The sequence below is a fragment of the Manacus vitellinus genome, unplaced genomic scaffold (assembly GCF_001715985.3).
Source record: "Manacus vitellinus isolate BGI_N305 unplaced genomic scaffold, ASM171598v3 scaffold_4_pilon, whole genome shotgun sequence".
In the NCBI taxonomy this organism is placed as follows: Eukaryota; Metazoa; Chordata; class Aves; order Passeriformes; family Pipridae; genus Manacus; species Manacus vitellinus.
Window position 1 is genome coordinate 34855078 of NW_021940604.1, and position 18626 is coordinate 34873703.

The following is an 18626-nucleotide window of genomic DNA, read 5'->3' on the forward strand; positions in this document are numbered from 1 at the left end:
ATTTTTATTTAACTCCTTCATATTAATTATCCTTTAATTATTGGTTTCATTAGCTCTAATTAAAGAATACCTGGTACATTATATACTGATACATTTGTGTATATATATTTAATTTTTTTTAATCTTAATGTTTGGATATATATTGATATATAAATAAATATAAAGTGCAAAACCCAATAAAATGTATTTATGCATGTTTGTACACTCTTATCTATAAATAGAGAAAAATATATATAAAGGTATATGTTTTTATGTAACAGCACTTCCATGCCCAAAGGAAACAAGCAGCCAGTCAGAGGATGCTTTGTGATCACATGGCTATGACAGGTTTAAAAAATGGTAAACCTGCCATATGAAAACCTTGAGGTTATGACATTTTTAATAATGGTGACTTTGGTGTATCTGGTAGGTAGGGGCTTTTTGTTCTCCTGTACTTCAGGGTAAACTGGAAGAGGCCACTGGTCCTGCCAGCCAGACAAAGGGCTACCTACCAACACATGGAAAAGCCATTTTACCACAGGTGACAGAAGGAGGTGAAGTAAAGAGACTTCATGACCAGAGGAGGGGTGGGACTTCCAGGGCAGGTAGGACATGGTACAGCCAGCAATGGTGGAACTTCCCTGAAAGGCAAGGGACACCCAGCACTCCTAATGTTGCCTCAAAGATGTCCTTACCCTCCTTCCCGGGAGGGTGGAGGAAGGGGATTTCCAAGGGGAACAGCAGCTACTCTGCTGTCTGAGAAAGGAGGACAATGAAATATTCAGCTGCTGTTTGAGAGGGCCAGTAGAACATGACTGCACTCGCTATGTCAGATCCGCAGAGATTCACTACATGCACACTAAGCAGGGAACCATTGTAGAAGAAAAGCAAGTCACAACCACTCAAATCTGGAGAGGAAAAAGAAATTAAAATCATTAAAACAAGGCCAGTAGATTAAAGAGTAAAATGAGTAGGTTTTGCTTTTCTAATTGGTTCATCAATAAAATTTATATATTGAGTAGTATCTTTAAAACAAGGCATTTTATAACTTTCCATTCCATAGTGAAGCTGATATGACACTATAAAGTTATATAAGCTGAGTTTAGAATGTCTGCTTTCTCTAAGTACCTTAATTAATTGTAATGCATATGCTGCATCCTGATGACTACTGACAGTTGAAGTAAATCAATCCCAAATAAAAAAGCAAAGTTTGCAATATATAAAATTGGTACTCAGCAAGGACTCTGCACATTTCATGCCTAGATTTGAGAGTTGTTAAGTTCTCTAAATCTTTTGTAACAGAAACCTATATAAATTAACAAATTCTGTGTTTGTGTTCATATTTGCTTTTTATTTCATTTTGTTATATCATAGGATCATTTTTAGACCTCCTTTTGGGGATGTCCCAAAAGATTATTAACCCCAGGGCTGAGTACTTTAGATAGCATAGGTAATCAACATACAAGTACTAAAACCACCTATCTTTAGGTATTAAACTTCTAGTGAATAAATTCCAGTTAATCAATTGGGTTTAATATCACCACATCATCTATAAATATTAATAAAAGAAGAGTGCCAACAAGATATTTTAATCTAGGGGGTTTTGATAGTGTTTTTAAACACATACTTGACATTACATCAAATTAGGAACTTGGTAGAACTTGATTGGATGTACAGTGCAAAACTGAATTTTATCTTACATGGAACAAGTCAATTGGAGTTGATACACAGAGCTATAAAGTACCATGTAAAATAAATATAATAAAGCTAAAGAAATGTCAGGTCTTCATAATTAAACTACTCCATAAACAAGATAGATCTAAAATGAATTTTTTATTGACAACTGATTGTCAACAATTAGTTGATGTCAAAACCATAGTTCACCCGAATTAGGTACTAAGAGTGTAAATCATCAGTGACTATTCCAAAACTTCTTTGGGGTGCTATAGTCTTTCAAGACAAGAAAATTCAACGCAGCCACATACATAACAGCGCATGACAGGGCATCTTTCTTGAGGTCTATATAGTTTTACTGTCTTTTTCTTTCCAGAAAACCTTATAAACAGGAGTAGCTCAACTTGCAAGCCTCCTTGAGAAGGGAGAAAGGATTAAACATATCTTCCTCTGCAGTATGTTGTCTGTATCAGGACTGACCTGTTTGTTGATCTTGTTTACTCACTGACTGTGATTAGTTTGTTCTGCAGCAGATTTTCACTAGTAGTTTTATGGAGTACTTTATAGCAATGTCTCATATGCATCTCTCTCTTACTCCTTCTCTTTTCAGATCACCAATATGATAAAAATTGACCAATCTAGAACTAAAAGGAAATAATTTATACTAATTTTCCTGTAGCTTCCCACATAGTTTCTGATATTTTCTTTTGTCTGACATGAAAGCTTTCTATTAATCTTTTCTGAGAGAGATTTTCTAAATAGTTTGTTGTATTTAATCAGTATTTTATTTTTCATTTGACTGTTAAACATGATCAGTTCCCAGTAGAACTAATTTGAGGTTATAATTTTAACGCTATTATCGTTTTGCAACTGCGCAATGGTTTTGCTGAGCAAAACTATGTAGGGAAAAAATTGCTCATCTGAACTTGAGGCAAAGGTTAATTAGTTTTAGAATATTTTAATTGTACTTCCTAAGAACTAGGAACAAAACATCAGGATTATGAGCAGCAAAACTAAAACAAACCCTCTTTCTGCCTCATCAGACAAAGAAATATAATTATTGTATTTTCCCCAATACCTATAATGGTGGAGGAAAGAAGGTAGTTTGGATATGAAATTTTTAATATCCATTCTCTTATTGATTATCTTATCTTACTGCTTAACAAGTCTTAAGGCTGACAGAATTTGCAGGCAAATATGCAATATGAATTCTCTTTTCCCTTATTTTATTCCCCTCATTTTCTTCAGGTCCAAACTTGGATGATGAGGATGATGTTTGTTGATATTCAGATGTTGAATGCAGAATATACTTCCTGCACTCCTTATTGAAAGTTTTCATGTTCCAAATATATAGTTGTTTCTGCATAGAGGTACCAGGTGATGTCATGTAGTCTTATAAAATTGAGACACGATATACTCAAATGAGATTTACTTTATAAACCAGTTAAGCGAGATAAAACAGTTAAACCAAATAAAGTTATATCAGCATTTGAATACAGATTCATGATGTCACATGGAATTGGTACTACATGAATGACTTAAGAATTCTTTATGTTTCAGAAGGATAACCCATAATGTGCAATCATATACCCAATCAGTGGAGAGCTCTCAACCTCGTGGAATTACATTGGGCAGCAATCTGACCCAAGGGGAGAGGCCCCAGCTGCAGACTCCCTGCAGACCCGCTGCTTCAAGGAGGACCAGCTCAACTGACCCACTCTGGTGAGGTCAGAGCTGAGTCTTGTCTGTGGTTAAATATGGTCACTTCAGCCTTCATTGGCTGGAGGGTCTTACCTGCCTCCCACAACAGCCACCATGCAGTCGTGATGGGGGTCAGCCTGCACAGGGGCTGGTCAGTGTTACATGGCTGCAGCCAACTATCACACATCTGAGGTCAGACCAGGTCACTGGCTGGAAGGCTGCAGCAGGTGCACCTGTCATGGGTGAAAACGTTCAGTCAGGACACATTAGATTAGGCAATATTGACCTGTAAATCAGGAAATAAAGGTTTTTCAGAATCAGATGTCACTTAGTTTTTACAGGTGTTCATATTCCTATCTAATCAAGTAAGTGCCACGAAGATAATCTTACCTAATAGAAGGGGTAAGGCCAAAACAATAAACACTATTTGCTGAAGATAAGTGCCTCTTTCAAATTCCTATCATTTGAAACAATTTATTTTCTACTTCCTATGTTCCAAATACAAAGGCCTCAACCCCTACAGAGACCTAGTTGTTACCACGTTTCTTCCTTCTCTTTGTTTTCTGTAATGCTATCAGACAAGGTCCTTTTATGTTACCAACTCTAATCTTTCCTTTATGTTTTCTGCCAGTCCACTTGCTAGTAAGTCCTTGAAATAATGTCTGTTTTCATGCCAGATCTCACTCTGACATTCTGGTTCCATATTCCTATCTATCTTCCACTCAGCATCAGTAACCTTGACAACCATTCTCATTCAAAGTGTGAGGCCAGGTCTTGCTTTACCCGCTTCCTGACAGCAAGTAATTCCCAGAATTAGGGCCCTGGCTCTTCCCAGGACTTCCAAGCAATGGACCTGCAGAATATATCAGGTTCCTATGTAAGAGAGAGTATTTCAATGCACAGTAAATGTGTGTGTCACCTTTGCATTCATGGACACAAGGCTTAATTGCTTCCAAAGTTTCCTTCGTCCAGGGCTGAATAAAGTATGACTGGTTGTGCTAGAAAACACAGCCCTGTGTGATCCTCTTTTTTTTTCCTTAGAAGAATGGATTTCTTTGTATGAGAAATATAACTTTAATATTCTCACTCTATAAAAGCACTATTACTGTCAGTGATAACCTTTCCTTAGCTTTTACAGTTATTAATATTCCAGTCCTTAAAAGTAAATGCCATAAATCTTGCCCAAAGAATTTTTAATGTGGCAGGACTTTGTGATCAGTTCTTAAGTTCTGTCACTAGAATAATCAATCCAGCTTTCTTTTATTTCCCCTTTCTCCTTTTTCTTGACTTATATTATTTTGTTTTACAAGTTTTATCCACAGATGAATGGATAGGTAAGTAGGTGTCAATGTGCCATCACATACATAGAAATACATTTACAAATACATGTTCAAACATATGCATTAAATAAGACACAAAATATCTTCTAATCCCAACATTCTTGTGATACAACCAGTATTGTAGCAGTAATGTCATTCTCTCACCTTTCTCTACAACATTAATTCAAAACCACAGTTTAAAGTGTCCACAGCCAAAATCCCACAGCCAAAGTCATTGCATGACTGTAGCAGCAATAGTGGTCCTTTGTCCTTGAAGGATTTCCTCTGTACTTACTACCCTAATAGCTTGTCTTCTAAATATAATTTTGGCAGCATAAGCATTTTAAACATTGAATCAAAACAAAACAAATTTTGCAGCACTCTTACAAACTTATTCCATCTTGTATTGACTCTGCTGGTACACCACTCCTTGGATCAAATATCACTTCCTGATTTTTTAGTTTCTAATTATGCTAATAAGTTCTCAGCATATCAGAGAGGTAATGAGCCTTTGAATTCTTACCTTGAACCTAAACAGTGTGAAACATGGAAGATAATATAAAATTGTAGAGAGTTTGAGAATGTATTGTAATCACGGTTTGCGATGTCATATCTGTGTAAAGTGTGTGAATGTGTTTTGATACTTTCAGTGAATAGCATGCTGTCCTAAAAAAACCTGCACTGCAACAAACCCCCACAAAACTAAAGTGAAGGAGTGGGACTTCGAGTAGTTCTAATATATTGAATTTTATCCAGAAGCAAATGGAAAGTCAGAGAATGACAGAATCAGTTATGTTGGAAAAGATCATCTAGTTCAACCCTTGACCAAACACCACCATGTCAACTAGACCATGGCATTGAGTGCCATGTCCAGTAGTTTCTTGAACACCTCCAGGGATGGTCACTCCACCACCTCCCTGGGCAGCCCCTTCCAATGTTTAACCACCCTTTTTGTGAAGAAATTCCCCCTGATGTCCAGTCTGAACCTCCTGTGGCACAGCTTGAAGCTGTGTCCTCTCATCCTGTGGCTAGTTGCCTGGGAGAAGAGACCAATCCCCACTTTGCTAAAAACCTCCTTTCAGATAGTTGTAGAGAGTGATAAGGTCTCCCATGAGCCTCCTATTCTCCAAGTTAAACATTTGCAGCTTCCTCAGCTGCTCCTCACAGGACTTACCCTGTATACCCTTCATCAGCATCTTTGTCCTCCTCTGGACACACTCCAGCCCCTCAGTGTCCTTTTTGAAGTGAAGGGCCCAGAACTGGACATGGTACTTGAGATGCAGCCTCACCAGTGTTGAGTACAGAGGGACAACCACTTCCCTAGTTCTGCTGGCCACACAACTCTTGATACAAGCCTGCTGGCTCTTTTTCAGGCACTGTCAAACAGCACCCCCAGGTTCTTTGCAGCTGGGCTTCTTTCCAACCACCTTCCCCCAGCCTGTAGCTCTGCAGAGGGTTGTTGTGGTTGAAGTGCAGGACTTGGCACTTGGTCACGTTGAAGCTCATACAGCTGGTCTCGGCTCATCTCTCTAGCCTGACCAGATCCCTCTGGAGAGCCTTCCTACCCTCTAGCAAATTGACACTCACACAGCTTGGTGTCATCCACTAATTTACTGAGGGTACATTTGATCTTCTCATCCAGGATAAGAATAAATAAAAATAAATAAAGATAATTCAGATCTGCTTGTGTTGGTTAAAAACTGATATGCCAACATGTTGACAAAGCTGGAGTTTATGAGTGATGGATATTCAAGGGGTTATATAATATGCTAACTTTTAGATGATCCAATACTGCAGTCTTTTCTATAAGACATATGTTGCTTGTCATTGATGGCAAGATGGCAGAAAGTGTTTCCTCCTGGTCCTGTCTAGTTATCAAGTAGAATTGAAACTTAGTTCTTACAAATTCCCAATATTTTGACAGAGCCAAGAACACAAAATATTTTTTCTTTTAACAACTTATAGCAATACAAAAGGAATTTCTAGAATGACTTTCACAGCGACTGTGGTGTTTCGACTCAGTTTCTCTGTGTTCCCTCTAGCATTCACATACTTTACAGTGTGAGAGTGCAAGAGCAGTTAAGTTAAAAGGCAAACATTTTTCTTCAATGAGAAATAATTTCCAGCTTCCAGTGAAGTCACTGGATGAATGACTTTGAACAAGCATCTCTGTCTGTCTCTTGGCTCACATCCCTGACTTTATAGCACTCACTGCACACCATGTTATTCATTTCTGGGAGCAAGCAGCATCCAGCCCATCAAGGAGAGAAAAGAACAAAGGAAGCTAAAGTGTATTTCCAAGAGGGAGTTACTTTCCAGTAGAGATTATAGTGTTCCAGAGCTTTTGGCAAGCCATTTGGGAGATGTCAAAACAGAAAAAAACAATGTTGAAAGGTTAGATTCAGTTCTTGGATAGGTCTTGATGAGCTACTGGAATGAGAGTATAATTTAACAACTTTTATTCTAAAACCGTCTATCCCCTGTATTGCTGTAGGAGAGAGTAACTTTTATAAGCAGAAATGCAAAGAGGGTGATCTAGTTCAGATTTAAGATTCTTGATCCTGATTAGTATGACTGTTTAAAAAAATCACTTGAATGAAAACTTTATATAAAAACCTGACTGAAATGTTTGCTTTCAGGAAAATAAGTTATTAATGTTACATTTGCTTGCTTATAAATTAGTTTAATGAGATGTGGTTCAAAACAAGCAGGATTCATCAGACCTTAAACAAAAATACTTCCTCACCCATAAACAGTCATAATTATTGACAGTGCTTTTAGAATCCCATTCAAAGATGAATTTTCAAGAATTTCTTTCCAGGAAACTCTGCCTAGAGAAATTTGAAAAATTATGTTTGAAAAGACTGCTAAGTGCTGTCACCTTTTCCTCATATTTTATTTCTTCAATATTTAAATACTGTGATTTGCTCTTTTAGAGAATGAATTTTTTCTTTTTCGTGTAAGATTCATTCATGCTTAACCCTTTGAATTAAGCAACAGCACAACTGGATAGCACTTTTTACAACCCTGTTGTAACCTTCCATTTTCCATAAATCCTGCTTGTCTACAAAAGGGTCAAAGACATAAATTACATATCTCAGACAATGACAGGGACAGTGGGAATTTCTTCTTTGCAGGAACTAGCTCAACTAAAACTTGGGTTTTAGTGATCAGGTGATTCGAATTAGGTGATTCAAATACTGACATCCAGTTTTCTGTCTTTGAAAAGTATTATGTCCTTATGGGCCCGTGTTCCCTCTGTTTTTACACCTTTGATAAATTAAATTAAGATATGAGGATGCAGCACACACCTTCAAACTTATTTGGAAGGCAGTGTTTTAAATTATTTCAATGGAAAATAAAGAAAAAAGACAGGAAATTAGAGTAATTGAATATAATGGTTCATCTCTCTTATTATTTGTTTGTAACTCATATTAGGGCAAAGCTAGTTGTGCTTCGATATTTACAAGGTCTCAAGTTCATGCTCCATTACACTAGTCTTAGACATTATAATCCAATCAACTGTGCTGGAATTGCATAGCTTTCACTGGAATACAATAAAGCCACTGTATCACATAGAAAATACTGTATGTATACTGTGCTTAAATGTCTATACAAAAAGTATGGGAATTAAAGATGAGTAAGAGGATCTCCAAGTATAATACTGACCCTGCTTCCCAAGTAAACAAAGTCAATAGCTGTTTAAAATCAAAACCACATGTTCTGAGTCAGGCAACCTAACTGGCAATGACATTAAAGTAAAAATTACTGTAATTTCAAAATTATTCAAAATTCAGAATCTTTAAATAAGAATCATTGCACACACTTTTTCTGAATTAATGTTGCTTATGAGAGCTGAAGAATGAATCATCACACAAAGAAGCTTAGGTGTCAGTCCCCAGTGTGTACAGACAGTGCTGTCATGCCATGGAAACTGTGTTTTTATATGTAGAAACAGTACATCTGTATGACTTACTCTGAAGTAGAGCTGTGTTTTCAGTCAGTGGCATCTGCCAGATTGTGGGTGATGCTAGATCATGGCAATATGGTTGAGGTTGTGAGTTTGTGTATAATTACATTACAGAGGAAAAGAATGTGTTTTCACTGCCAGAAAAGAAGGAGAGAATGAAAGAGTGAAAAGAGCTACTCAGTGAAGAGAAATTCTGCAACACAAAGCTAGAACTGCTTCCATATTCAGAATCTGCATGGTGAGAAATAGTGAGGACAACGTACATGGTAGCTTTTCACCTGAACTTCATTCTTACATTTTTTTGTGATTGAACCAGTCATCTCAAAAGTTGCACATCTTTTAGCTTACCATAGGAATATCTTTAAGCCTTGTTATTATCGGGTCAAATATTAAATTTCAGCTTCACAAATTTTCAATGTGTGTAAATTCTCCTATGTTGGAACTAGTGATCTTTGACATAGATGATATAGATATTACCAATTTATGGTGTTGGTTCATTGCAAAGAGGGAACTGAAAATTTAGCATAAAAGGAAAAGTTAGTAGTTTATTCTCTCTTTTTTTTCCTAGGTAAGTTTTTTCTGCATGGTCCCTTTTCTCTTTTCCCTTTCCCTCCTCCTTCCTATATTCTCTCAGTAATCCATACACTCCAGTTCTCTTCTCACAAGGAAGCATGAGCCCTCCTTAGAATACTGAATACTTCATACGAAGTTTCTGCTTTGAAAAAATGCTAGTTACTGTACTGCACAGGGCAACCTTCCCCATCTTACTATTCCTTAAATGGCTGCAGGAGGTTTCTTTCAGAAGCAGAGAAGACTTTTCCCTTTCTCTGCTAAAATGGGGGCCAAAACAATCTCTTCACTTCTGTAAAATGACATACGGATAGAGAAAAGCTCCGATGTCAGTCATAGCACCCAGGACTTGCCTGATAGGCGAGAGCAGCAAAAACAAAACAGCTGTTTGCTTGCCCCGTGTTGGTTCCCAGTACAGAAATACTACAAAGTTTTGGTAAGTTTATATAATTTTCCAGACATAGGCATCATAGAGGGTATGATTGTTTAACCCTGGTTAAAGGTCCCTGTGAAGCTTAAGTTTCATATAACTTCACTAATTTTAATGCTTTTGATTTGCAGTATTTGCCTGAGACATTTCTCACTGAGGGAATGAAAATAGTACTGGTAACTTTAGCTCTCTGACTCATCCACCAGTGATGAGGGGGAGAATGTAGCCTTCTAACTCATTCACTTTCTGTGGTCTAATGTTCAGCCACGACATCTTGGCTTGTGCCTACTTTATCTGGGACTTCCAGATGGTCTCTTATCCAAGTACAGGACAAGCCCAGGAATGCTTAGTCTCCAAGATCATTTGCATGAGATGCAATGCAGTTGGAATTGCCTTTACTCTAGCTCCATCTTCAGTGGAGTTTAGACCATCTGAGTGTGTCTATCCTTTGACGTACAGTAAGTCAAGTTGAAATACTAGAATAGTTTGCTAATTGTGCATTGCATTTACTGGAGAAGACTGGAGGAGGTAAAATAAATTCTATGTTTTGAAACAATATTTAGAAACAAGCTGAAAATTTTTCAAAGACTTTCTGAGAAAATCTTGTGCTTTTTCTCTCTTTTTCAAGAGAGGCTTGATGTTGCTCTTCAACACTAAAAAGCTCCTAGCTTAATTCATCAAAAAGTACTCCAGTTATATAGGTGATGAGAGGTGATTTTTCGTTTAGAAGCACATCAGACATTGCATCAACCTCCCACACAGATATAAAGATATGAAAACTGGAGGTATAAAGTCAGAAAAATAAAGCAATATAATGGCTCATGAATCCTATGTCTGGTTGCAGCACAGTTAGGGCAAGGTCACAGACTTCAGTATGTCCAGAAATGTGAAAACAAAATTTCCTAAGAACAAAACTTAAGGATTAATCAACCCAGAAGTATTCAAGCATATTTCTTCCTGACCTTGTTCTTAGTCTCACAACATAATATCACATCAGGGAAAGAGTACGACAGAGAAAAAAAAGCTCACATACTCCAGCACAAAACCTCTTTGCCACAGGCAACATTTAGTCTTGCCTAGAAAAAGGCAATACTGTTCACCTCATTAATAAATGTTACAGTCTGTCCAGTGCTAAGCCTGGACTGCAGTATGTTAAAGAAAGCATCAGCTGTTCACATATAAGAAGTGGTGGGATAAGAAACATTGGTTTTATTAGTTCTGAGAAAAGGTAAAATCAACATTTATTATTCCTTTTCCTCTGCCTTCCTCCATTCTCATCAGAAGGAAAGTTGAGAAAAGGTTGTAAAAGTTGTGTGCAAAATAAGCAACTGTGGTGATCTGGGACTGGCAAGAAACTGAAGCAAGGCAGAAAATGAATTCTTGCAGGTTAAAAGGGATCAATTGATGAATGCTTTAGGCTGTTGGCAGCAGGAGAGTATAGAAATGGGTTTGTTTAGTCCTGTCATTTGAAACAAATAAAAAATCTACCATGAAAACCTCCCAGAATATATTTCTTATTTAAAAGTGAAAAAAAGAAAAAGTTACAGTCTCGAAGGTGAGCACTTGTGTGTCAACAGATCCTGTCAGCAAGGAAAAACAAATTTGCCTCAAAATAATAATTATGTGTTTCTGAAGGATGAGGAAACTAGACTTCTGTAGAGGAAGAGAAGTGCAATATGTAAATACAATGTAGCCACAATAGATTCAAAACTATATATAGCATCACATGTAGTGTATGTAATTTCTGAGAGATACCAGAAGGATTTTATATATAAAGAACAATATATTTTTTTTTATAAAAGCAAAACATTCTTCTTTTTTTTCATATTAAGTGGAAAAATAACTTACTGGAATGAACAGCCCTAGACCCTGGAAAAACTTCATGTGCCCATGCGGTCAGAAGAAATATGTGCTCTAGAAAAGAGGATATTTTTAAATTATTCCCTTATACTGGATTTGGTTACATTAAAAACTTTACATTCTCACTGATGAAAACGGATTCTGACCAAGTCTTGTATTTAATCCTCAAGCTTAGAAAATGTCGCTCAGAATAGCCACCCGTGTTCTACTGAATAGTTGTAAATTAAAAGATGATTCAGATCTTACTTATGGAATCGCAAATTAAATCTCTCCATTGGTTGTAACACAGCTTAGAAGAACACAGAATCACAGAAAATGCTGAATTGGAAGGGATCCACAAGAATCATCAAGTCCAACCCTTAGCCCTCCAAAGGACCATCCACAAGAGTCACACCATGTGCCTGAGAGTATCATGTTTCTTGAACTCTGGTAAACTTGGTGATGTGATCACTCCCCAGGGAAGTAGTCACAGCACGAAGCTTACCAGACAAAAACATCTATGCCAAAATCTGTGGTACTGCACATTGATTCTGACACCACACAGAGGAGTATTGTCACTGTGAGATTGGTCGCAAGCAACATGTCTCAGGAGTCAATACTGTTTAATATTTTCATTATGACCTACATAACAATGAAGTCAAATGCTCCCCCTGTCACAGAATCCAGACAGATTTTACCCCTTTACAGTTTGATAACACTGTGCACTGGTGTCTACTAGAGCCTGTGGGTCTAAGTGCCAGGCCAATTGGATCCACATAGTCCAATATAAACTGTGTCGTACTCTTATTCCACCTGGCTGAAGGTAGATCCCCTCTAGTCCAGGACACAGCATTTGTAACTCCCTTCCTGTAAATACAAATGAGAAGTATCTTTATTAAGTTCAGAACTATGATCAGCCTTTCTACTCTTTTTGGAACTGCCCATTGGAAACTGAAGCAGCAATTTTCCTGGAAATTTTGCACAAGAGGGATTCTCCTTTTGTGACTGTTTTTCCTTGCAATTCAGATACCCATACTTCTAAGGCTGAGGTAGATTTTCCATCCCATTTCCTAGTGTCCTCCCTGTGGAACCACAGGTAAACTGTAGTTACCCTGGGGAGTGTATCCACTATATCCTCCCTCTTGAACAGAGGAACTCTTACTCCTCATACTTAAGGTACTCATTTGTATAGGTGAGGAGTAGGACATGTCCTCTTTGAATTGCCAGAACTCTCAGAACAATTTTTGCTTAAGTTTAACTTTAAGCAAGACACATAACACATTAAGGAGACATAGTAGTAGGAACGTAATGATTGAACATCCCAATGATATTCAGCATTCTCAAGAGCTATTATAACTAGCCTGGAGGCTACTTGTCCAAGGAGAAATGGTATAAGATGTATTTATTAATAGTTTCTGATAGATGGTTCTTGAAGTATAGAGACAACAGCAATACTGCGTACAAATACCAGTTTAGTTTCACAACTAGTCATTTTATCAAATCATAAACTAGTATTATACAAAAGATACAGCAAAATTTTAATCTTAATCCAACCCCTGAGATGATAAACAGCACAACAGGAGAGGTGCTGCATAACACAACCCTGAGAACAATTGCATCAACTCTGAGAGTAAATAAATCAACATTGTAACCAGTGACTATTAAATTAATAAAATAAATACTTGTAACAAATTTGTTTTAGCAAATTGTTCTGTAACCAGAACAAATGTTCTGGTCAGATCTGTCATTATCTCAACCCTTTAAATCCCACACTGGGCCCCAAAAAAGAGTGTTGGGATTTAACCCGGCAGGCAGCTAAACACCTCGCTGCTCCCCAGTAGGATGGAGGAGAGAACTGGAAAAAAACTTAAAACTCATGGGTTGAGATAAAGACAGTTTAATAGGACAGAAAAGGAAGGTAAAATAATAATAATGATAAAAGAATATACAAAACAAATGATGCACAATGCACTTGCTCATCACCCACTGACCAATGCCCTGCCAGGCAGCAGGCCATTGCCCCCTAGCTAACTCTCCCCAGTTTTTTTGTTCAGCATGACATCTTATTGCACGGAATATCCTTTTGGCCAGTTTGGGTCAGTTGTCCTGCTTGTGTCCCCTCCGAGCTTCATGTGGTCCATCAGCCTCCTTGCTGGCAGGGCAATATGAGCAGATGAAAACTCCTCGATTTACTGTAAGTACTTCTCAGCAGCAACTAAAACATTGGTGTGTTAACATTATTCTCATCCTAATTCCAAAACACAGAAAACTAGCTTTACCACAGCCAAAACCAGGACAAAGAGTAGAATGTACAAAGTGTAGCAAAAGTCTGCTGCAATTTCTTCCAGGTTTTAAATTCAGCAGCAAGCAGTTGCAAACTGAAGACTTTGAGAATACAGAAATCTTTGTCAGACCAGGATGTTTTTAAAGGTTTAAAAGTCTGAAGAACAAATGCAACTATTCCACTTACACACACACAGAGAAAGAGCTTTTCTGCTACAGACATTTTCTGCTTGTTCCTATTTTCTCTTTAACCCCAAGGGATTTAGGCAGTTCTAAGTCTCCTTAAATCTTTCCTTGAATTGAAAAGAATGGTTTCTTTCTATTTCCTGGTCATTCACCTGGCTGCAGAAACAGCAACCAATCATCTGAGACTTTTTAAAACAAAGGTTTTTTTTATCTAAGCAATAAGAAGGCCCAAACACATAGAAATCAGTAGAGCAAGGAATATCTTACCACTGGAAAGCTTTTGGGTAAAAGATGCTTTTCAATCTCTGTGATAGATACCAAATAAGCAGTTGGAATAAGGCCACAATATACCCCGACTCAGCTTCATGCCATTTCCTCCAATGCCATCACTGGTCACTAGAGCGTAGAGATCAGTACCCGCCCCTCCACTTCCCCTTGTGAAGAAGTTGTAGACTGCAATGAGATCTCCCCTCAGTCTCCTCTTCTCCAGGCTGAACAAACCAAGTGAATTCAGCTGCTCCTCATAAAGTTTCCCCTCTAGAACCTTCATCATCCTCATGGCTCCTTTGGACAGTCTCTAATAGCTTAACATCTTTTTTTACATTGTGGGGTCCAAAACTGCACACAATATTCAAGGTGAGGCCACCCCAGTGTAGAGCGGAGCTGGAAAATCGCTTCCTTTGACTAGCTGGTGATGCTTTGCCTGATACCCCCCAGGACAAGGTTGGCCTTCCAGGCTACCAGGGCACTGCTGACTCATATTCAACTTGCCATCAACTAAAATTCCCAGGTCCCTTTCTGCAATGTTGCTCCCCAACCTCTTGCTCTCCAATCTATACACACAACCAGTGCTGCCCTGTTCCAAATGCAGAATCCAGCACTTGCCATTGTTAAACTTCTTACAGTTGAACAAGTCATTGAGGTTGAAAAAGACCTCCAAGACCATCAAGTCCAACCTTTGACTGAACACCCCCATGTCAATTAATCCATAGCATTGAGTGTCATGTCCAGGCATTTCTTGAACATTTCAGGGATGGTGACTCCACCGTTTCCCTTGGTAGCCCATTCCAGTGCTTAACAAAATTCTTCCTGATGTCCAGTCTGAACCTCCCCTGGCACAGACTGAAGCCATTTCTTCTTGTCCTGTCACTTGTTGCATGGGAGAAGAGGTCAAACTCCACCTCCCTTCCTATAGTTGTATAGAGCAGTAAGGTCTTCCCTGGGCCTCTTCTTCTCCAGGCTAAAAAACCCCAGCTCCCTCAGCTCACAGGACTTACTCTCTAGACCCTCCACCAGAATCTCAATGTCTTTCTTGAAGTGAGACCAGTATTATGACCACCAAACAATTCTTGAAACAAGAATTTTGGCCATACCACACAGAAAAAAATGTGTTTCATTCAAATCTAGAGAAATCGTTAACATTTTAAAGGATAAATTCTGAACCAAAGGTCAGAGTGAGTACAAAGCCCTCTGTATTTGTGGTAAATAGCAAACCAGCTTTGAAAATCCAACAGACTGTACTTAGTAGGACAAATAATATAGCCTTTTATTTGAGCACATGCACTCAACCAGCAAATTTATAACTCTCACCCATAAAAAACCAGCTTTTTTTCCTAAGGTAAATAGATAAAGCTCTCTCAGTATTCCTTTGTTTCCTCTATGGTGTATATGGTGCAAATATTGGGCTAGTGGGCTGGGATACACCTGTTGAAAATGGGAACCATTCCATTGACGTCAAAGGCACTAACCTCCAGCAGCACCAAGTGAGAAACTGGCCTAGAGCGTGTTTTGACATTTGCTAAATGTTAACTTTTTAAGTTTCTCTCCCTTTTTTCAAGAAAAAGTCTGTCTGTCTCAGTTGCTGCTCAGCTCATATACAACTGTGAAATAGTCTGAAACCCAGAGCTGTACTGGAAAAAAAAAATAAAGGAAAAATTAAAAAGAAATAGTCTCTTTTCCCACCTACTTAGAAGAAGGATCAAACAATAAACAGGGAAAAAAAAGGAGATATTTCAATTAGCCTTTCCCTGCCTTTAATTAACTTGTTCTCTTTAATTTTACACACTTTATAATTAACATTCTGCTTGTTGTTCAGGCTGACAATAGCAACTACTCAACGATTTATTATATACTATTTAAAAGGCCTTCTCAGACTAAAAAAGCTTCTCAGAAAGAAAAAAGCACCGAGATAACAAGAATCTAATTCCTACTTTGAAGTGTCTTTTTCAAGGTTAGGACTTGGACCCTAATTTTCCAAGTTATCCAAAACTCATAACTTCTGATGAAACAGACACTGGCTTTGTGGGACTTAGTGCGTGTGCACCCTGTGTGGATCTGTCCCAGTGGGAAGGTACTCTGCACATCAAGACTGAAGCAAAAGCCATGCAGTGTAAATGCTGCACATATATAGGCCACAGGCTTGCCAAGTTGGTGGTGAAGAGGGCTTTGAATTGAACTTGCCAGGGCAGGGGAACCTCAGCCCATCCCACTCCTACCAGTTTGATGCCAGCATCAGCAGCAGATGCTTGGAGTCTGGAGGGGGAGCACAGGTCAGCAAGAGAGCATCTGAAGAGCAAAACAAAGGAATTCCAGCCACTCCAGCCAGTAAGTCAACCTCATGGGGGGCCCAACTTAAATGCTTTTGGGCAAACAGACAGAGGATGGGAAATAAACAAGAGAAGCCAAAGACATGCACATGCCTATAGGACTATGATCTTATTGGTGTCATGGAGACATAGTGGGATGGCTTCTAAGACTGGAATGTTGGGATAGAAGGACACTGGCTCTTTAGGAAGGACAGGCAGGGGAGATGAGGAGAGGGTGTCGCTCTCTATGGCAATGACCAGATGGAGTGCATAAAGTTTCACCTAGGGATGGATGGGAAGATGACTGAGAGCTTATGGGAGAGGATTAAAGGGAGAGCAGGGAAAGATGACATTATTGTAGGGGTCTGATACAGGCCACCTGACCAAGAAGACCAAGAAGATGAGGGTATAAGCAATCCAGGAGGTTCCTGGAATGCATTGATGGTAACTCTCCAAGTGGTAGAGGAGCCAATGAGCAGAGATGCTATCCTAGACCTTGTTCTTGCCAACAAGGGGAGGCTGGAGGCAAATATGAGGCGTAAGGGCAGCCTTGGCTGCAGAAACCATGAAATGTTGGAGCTGAAGATCCTTAGGGTAGTGAGTAGGACACACAGCAAACTCACTACCCTGGACTTCAGGAGAGTAGACTTTGGCCTCTTCAAGGACTTGCTTGGGATAATGTCCTGAAAGAAGTGGAGCCCAAAAAAGCTGATTAATATTCAAGGATCACCTACTCCAAGATGTTCAACTCTCTACTCTCAGCTCCAGGCTCTCCAGTATGTTGTCTTGGACACAGATGCTGTGTCATTAGACATCTGCAGGATGCAAGAGTTCATTATAGAGCTCTTTCTATAGGCTTTTTACAGTCAAGGGAGAGAAACAGGCATTCCTTGTCTGGTGTGCCTTCTTGGGACATCTACCTTTGAGGAGGATCATCTTAAATGCATGTATTTTCTGCATTGATCTGCACATCTGGAGTAATTTTTTCGGACATAATGTTAACATTAAGGACATGCAAACTGAGATACACAAATAAAAATAAACTCAATTAAAATGTAAATAATAATAAAAATAATACTGAAAGAAGATACTGTGGATCTGTACTGTCACAAAGATGTAAGGATGGCTCTGCCAGCCTAGAGGACCCTGTGGCTGGAAGCAGTGCTATGATAGCCAGTGCTAACAAAGACCAGGAAGCCTGGTGTGCAGAGGGGAGTCTGTTCTATGACATCTTCCTTATCCCCTCTCTCTCTCTATGGAGTATCCCAGCCTTGGATACTCCATAGAATAGGGGTTTTCTCAGGCAGATGTTGACCAAAGAGTCACATCAATCACCAATATTTTCTCAACTTCTTTTTTTTTTGCACTTATTTTATATATTTTTGTCCTCCAGCACAATATTTAACCTACAAACTCTAACTTCTACAAACTCACCATGCATTTCATTCTTTGAAAGATCAAGAGTTTGTTCTTCTTGACAGTAAGTTAGAATTCTTGGGACAGTAAAAGTTGGAGTTCTTTGGAAGCATTTGTCTGTTGTAACAGTTTGATTTCAACTCACTTCCTCAGTGCCTCAGGGACCACACGTGCCCCCTTCAGTTACAAATAATACACTCAAACATGCACAGGGTTGAGGACTGTTTCAGCTCAAGGAAATTATTAGGGTATTGGTTTAAAGTTTATGAATGAACTTATCTGCAGCCATAAATCAGTATTGCTCTATTTACGTTAGGGAAGAATTGACATACACATTTATATATTTTTATTATGACAGATTGTTTTCAAAGTATTCCTCTACTTTGGTTTACTTTATTTTGAAGAAATTCTAAACATTTTTTCTCATTGGACTTGTTTAAGACAACGAGTGTCTTTTTAGAGTCTTTGGGGAGAATCCTTTGGTAGTTACAATGACATATGATAAACAGCTTTATATATTGGATATAAAAATTCAGCTTTACTTGAATGCACAGGGATTATGGGCCTGTTGTGAAGGCTATAGTGCACTGCATTGTGGAGCAGGATCAGTACATTGCAGGTGACTTGAAAGCAATAGTATTATCAAATTTGCACACATAAGCCACCGTGATATG

General features: G+C 38.5%; 1 long non-coding RNA gene across 1 annotated transcript; it reads right to left on the reverse strand.

The window, feature by feature from the left end:
- Positions 1-2878: 2878 nt before the first annotated feature.
- Positions 2879-16600, reverse strand: LOC108640654. The gene is made up of 4 exons (XR_001921339.2): positions 16447-16600; positions 11492-11557; positions 3448-3587; positions 2879-3045 (listed from the first exon to the last, which is right to left on the reverse strand). It is a non-coding gene; the product is annotated as an uncharacterized LOC108640654 (long non-coding RNA).
- Positions 16601-18626: the final 2026 nt, after the last annotated feature.